Below are 6,000 nucleotides of genomic sequence, written 5' to 3' on the forward strand. Positions count from 1 at the left end.
ATGTCAGAATTATTTTGATTTGCATTGAATGTACATTTTAAAGTGTTTTAAGGGTTTCCTGATGATACTGGGTTTGGGTTTTTTTTGTTTTGATAACCTGAAATTTCACAAAAAGCACAAGTTAATTTGATAGCCTTTTCTATTTTAGCCTTGGCCTCAGTAACAACAAAAGTGGTGGTCAGAAGTGTTCAATCAGAAAAATCAAAATGTGTAAGACAGTGAGATGTTTCTAGCCGACGCCCAAAATTGGGGGGAAATTGATGTGTCATAAAAAAGTAAGAAATAACGATTGTTATGCTGTGACAGAACCAAACAAAACTCAGAGGTTTATTTTGAATCATTTTTATTTCTTTTTCAACTCCAGAGGGTAAACTTGTTCTCAAGAGCAACAAGGTAATACAGATTTCCAGGGAAAGGTAAGAGCCAGAAAAGATGTGGGAAATGGCGAGAAGGACCACAGCGGAGGCAGCAGCAGGTGTCCAGTAATGTAGAAACTCACCGTCCAAGGGACTGGGGGAGTGGGTGTTGGGACAGAGGCAAATTAACGGCTGGAGAGAGCTAGACAGAGTGTGCTTCCGAAGGGCCAGGCATGAAAAGATTTGGTGTTGTCATAGCAACGGACTCAGCCCTGCTCCCCCTAAAGCCCATTCAGATCTGAGCTGCCGGAACACGTTTTTAATTAAAGCGTATAAAAGTTGTTTTGTAAGGACTTCTCCTCATCCGATAGATTTCAAAATGGTTAATCAGGCTTCATCTTCTTTTGATGCTCGCAAGAGCACGGGCTGCGAGCCTGCCCTGCGCAGAAACTGCCGCTGAGTTATGTCTCAATCACACCTAAACCCGGGAGTGGGGGGGCAGCCAACCCCTTAGAGACACCCACAGAGAATGCAAGTGGACGTCGGGGAGCCCATTTTTATGATTTCAGGTGGAAAAAATAATTTTCTTTGCTCTGGATACGATGGAATCCATTCTCCTGGGTGGCTGGGGTCACTGATTGGTGTTCTGTTTAGCTTTAGAAAAGGGTAAGACTCCCCTCCCTCCCCCCGGGGGAGCACAATCTAAATTCCAAAATGAACATTCCAAATTCTTTGTGTTCAATAATATTTAATCTCGTGTAAGTGTTCCAAGAAAAATGCTTAATTTGTATCACTCATATAAGCACACAGCATCCCATCCCTTTTTACTTGAGAGTCTAACAGGATGCTCACTCCTGTATCTTCCATGATATCACGATATACAGCAACCGTTGAATTTTGTTTTTCTGATGAATAGGCGCCCTAATAGAAATAGTAGCTTTTGTTGATCTACTAACACTTTAAACAGCCGACTTAGATCTTCTTCATTTAAAAGGTCTTGTCCTTCTCCCGTTCTCCTAAACAGTTACCGTGCTTCCGACTTCACTGGGGAGTGAGGGGTGTGGTTTCATCCTTCAACCCTTCCTACACCCACAGATGGTTCCAGCTCACGATTCCCCTTCTGTATCTATCTTGCCTTATGCGTCGGCGGCTTCAGGCTTCGACCCCAGGGCCAGCATGCTCGCTGGTGTTCTGAGTCCCAGACCACGTTCTCCCTTTTCCCTGATTGGCTAGCGTCATCATCGTTCCCATTCGTAAGAACTCATTCTACATTTAATGGTCAAGTGTTTTAGGGGAAATAACCCCGCCCCCCCCCCCTTAAACTGGTTTCACACACCCTTCTAGTTACCCTTCCTATGTTCTCATTGGCAAACTTTTCATGAGCGGTCTTTACCTACATTCTTACTTCTTCGTGAAGCCTTGTAATCTGACCTGTAACTCTTTACATTTCTTCCTTTGAACATCATTAGTGATGCTTTGTTACAACGATCTTTTTTTCGTTTCCACTTAGGTTCTTTTCTTCTGCTGCTTCAATAAAGGTCTTAATAAAACCCCCCCAAAACCAAACTCACCGCCATTGAGCTGAGTCCAACTCATTGAGAGATCTTAAAAGACAGGGTGGGACTGCGCCTGTTGACTTCTGAGACTATAACTCTTTATGGGTGTAGAAAGCTTGGTCTTGAATCTTCAACAGAACGTCCCGTGGTTTTAAACTGATAACTTTGCCAATGCATAATCACTATGCCACAGAGACTGCTTGATAGTCTTAATAAAACCAAACCATTGAGTCAATGATGACTCATAGGGACCCTATAGAGCAAGGCAGAACTGTCCCTGTGAGTTTCAGGGACCGTAACTGTTTACGCGAGTAGACAGCGCCCCCTCCCCCTCCCCTCACCCAAGAGCAGTTGGTGGTTTTGAACTGCTGTCCTTGAACATCACAGCCCAAGGTGTAACCATGCCACCAGGACTCCTTAATAGTCTGAATAGTTTTGGAATGTTCAAGGTCAAACATATTCAACGTAGAACACTTTCCTAACGAGAGCTCCTTGATGCCAGCCTGTTTTCACTCTCCATCTTCTCTTTTTATTTGAACTCCAACCATAGTTCCCCGGGGCTGAGCATATTGGCCCGCAAAGGGGAAAAACAGCTCCTGATATCTGGAAATTGGTTTCATACTTAAAGGAAAACTGGAGTTTATGGGACCTGGTATGGCAATCTTACTGAAAACTCCCCAAACCTAACTCACTGCCATCGAGTCCACGCAGTCTCACGGTGACCCTATAAGGCAGGATGGAACTGCCTCTGTGAGTCTCTGAAATTGTAGCTCTTTGTGGGAGTAGGAAACCCTCTCTTTCTCCCGAGGAGCAGCTGGTGGTTTCAAACTGCTGACCTTGCAGTCAACAGCCCAATGCTTAAAACCACTATGCCACTAGGGCTCCCTCCTCTTACTGAAGAACATCAATATTGCACAAGGCCACCCTAACCACAAAGAAGTTATAAAAAAACAGGACCCACTTGGCAATGTTGTTTAAGCACAGATTAAAACAAGGTCACTATGCAAACCACAACAGTACTGAACACTTCCCCACCCTGGTTAACGTGAGTAACTCTGGCTTCTTTACAAATGAGGGCTTGAGCCCTGCTCTAGTCTTGCCTCCTTCTAGATAAGACTTATTATGATAGCCAGTCGTGGAATTACCCATTCCCTGACAGCTTCTTGTCCAAAGTCCTACTTTCTTGAGCCTTCTCTAAAGCCACCTAACCCAAGTTCAATCTTAGAAATCCTTCTTGTCACTCTTATCAAATGACCCACAATCCTGCGTGGTACACAGTCTCTCGGATTTGCAAAAGGCAATGAATCCAGCTGGCTGAGCTCTGGGTATATCCCTGGTGCTCTTTGACTAGAGGACATCAACAGGTCCTTTATCCTTTGTTTCATGGCTGAAATAATCAAAATAATCATGTTCCAAACTAAACTCCATCATTGTCTTTTATAAGATATCTATATATATTCTAAACGAAACTTCATCATTGTCTTTTATAAGATATCTATATATATTCTAAACGAAACTCCATCATTGTCTTTTATAAGATATCTATATATCTATATATATATTCACAAGGTATATGCATTTCCACAAATACTAAATATATTTAAATGAAAGCAACCATTTTTCTCAGTAGCAAGGCACGCCCCCTGACTTCCATATTTCTCCATTCTCTCAGTGACCCAGACTTGAGAAGCCCCAGCTATCAGCGACTCATCCTGCTACCTGCTTACGGTCCACACATCTGCTGCAGTTAGTCAGTATGCCGTATCGATATCCTGGAGCCTCATGACCCAGTGGCTAAATGCTAAACTGTGAACTGAAAGGTTAGTGGTTCAAACCACTCCACCTGAGAAAAGATATAGCAGTCTGCTTTTGTAAAGGATTTATAGCCTTGGAAACCCTCTACGGAATTTCTGCTCTGCCCTCTAGGGTCTCTTTGAGTTGGAATGACTAGGTGGCCATGAGTTTAGTTTGGGTTTATGCATAATACCATCCCATTACCCCAAATGTGTTCCTTCTTACCACTCCAAAGGTCATACTATCACTCATTGTGTGTTGAAATAGCCTCCAGCTCTCTTTGGTCAACCCTTACCCAATTTACATCTAGTTAATTCGGACTTCTATTTACTAGGTAGGGCAGAGTAAAACCAGATCCCAAGGATTACAGGGCTGAACTCTTTTGGGAAGCAGATTGCCTCATCTTTCTTCCACACATTGCTCTGTTATTCTTCCACATCTAGTTTGTGGGGTTGAACCAATGACCTATCAGCAGCTGGTCACCACCGTGCCACGAGGGCTCCCAGGTCAATTCTTTTTTTTTTTTTTTTAACATTTTGTTAGGGGCTCATACAACTCTTATCACAATCCATGCACATACATACATCAATTATATAAAGCACATCTGTACATTCTTTGCCCTAATCATTTTCTTTTTTTTTCTTTTCTATTTGGGGCTCATACAACTCTTATCACAATCCACACATATATATACATCAATTGTATAAAGCACATCCGTACATTCTTTGCCCTAATCACTCTCAAAGCATTTGCTCTCCACTTAAGCCCTCTGCATCAGGTCCTCTTTTGTTTTTCCCCTCCCTCCCCGCTCCCCCCTCCCTCATGAGCCCTTGATAATCCACAGATTGCTATTTTGTCATATCTTGCCCTGTCCGGAGTCGCCCTCCCCCCCTTCTCTGCCGTCCATCTCCCAGGGAGGAGGTCACATGTGGATCCTTGTAATCAGTTCCCCCTTTCCAACCCACTCACCCTCCACTCTCCCAGCATCACCCCTCACACTCCTGGTCCTGAAGGTATCATCCACCCTGGGTTCCCTGTGCCTCCAGCTCCCATATGCACCAGTGTACAACCTCTGCCCTATCCAGTCCTGCAAGGTAGAATTCGGATCATGGTAGTTGGGAGGAGGAAGCATCCAGGATATGGGGGAAAGCTGTGTTCTTCATCGGTACTACATCGCACACTGATTGATCCGTCTCCTCTCCTAAACCCCTCTGTGAGGGGATCTCCAGTGGTCGCCCTGGTCAATTCTTACCTGTCCACTAATTCTAGCCTAATATTCCTGAAAAATGGTTCTTAAGAACCATTAGACAACCCCTAATCTCTTGAGGTCAGAGTATTCACATAAGTAAAGTGAGGAATTACACATATGAATAAACAACATAATTGTCCAGCTATTGAAAGATAAGGTCATGTTAGGCTATATACATGAAATGCTAAATCAAGAGTCATTAATCACTATAGGATTGTGTTTCATGTTGGAATCTATGAGAAATACAGAAAGTGAGGTAATATCTTCATTTAGATGAGAAGGTTCTCCATATGGGTATGAACTGAACCATGTACTATGACGCATGGCTTACATTGGGGATGTTTGGCTACAGAATAAAGCAATTCTGTTGTAACTTGGAAAATCATATAGTTGTTTTCAAGCATGTATGAGAGGAATTAAAATTATTGCATGTGATTGATGCGGGAAGAATTCAGGTCAGTCGGTAGAAATTAGAGGATTGCAGATTACAGCTCAATACAATTATGATAGCATTTATTTTTCTGTAACTTTGACTTACTTGCTGAAAAGATCATTTGGTTACATATTGCAATTCTGAAAGACTTGAACATCATGGTACTATTTGATCTAGTTGTTTATCTTACCTAAGGGGCAAAACCCACCACAGATTAATGCCATCATGATGAGCAAACCCGTTACACATAAACTACACATCAGTGTACAGGATTTGGGAGTTTACTGAGTTTGCATTAGATAATGTCTTTAGTGGAAGACTCTCACAGACAAGGTGGACAAATACATGCCTAATTCAAATTAATAGAGTAGAAAATAATTGAAGTAGAAAAGAAACCTTGGTTAATGATGATTTTTTAAAAATTCTCCTAAAAATGGATTTTAGCATAGGCTTTAGAATGCTGGAATGATAGTAAACCAAGCTGGTACAAGGGGGCAGGGGGGTAATCACAGTGTCCTGGTGGAAAAGGACATTTTAAGCTAGTGGCTTTTAGTAAAGGGTAGAATGGAAGGTTAGAGAAGAAATAGATATGTGTTGGTATCAAACAGTTGT

Source organism: Tenrec ecaudatus, chromosome 14 (genome assembly GCF_050624435.1).
Source record: "Tenrec ecaudatus isolate mTenEca1 chromosome 14, mTenEca1.hap1, whole genome shotgun sequence".
Lineage (NCBI taxonomy): Eukaryota > Metazoa > Chordata > Mammalia > Afrosoricida > Tenrecidae > Tenrec > Tenrec ecaudatus.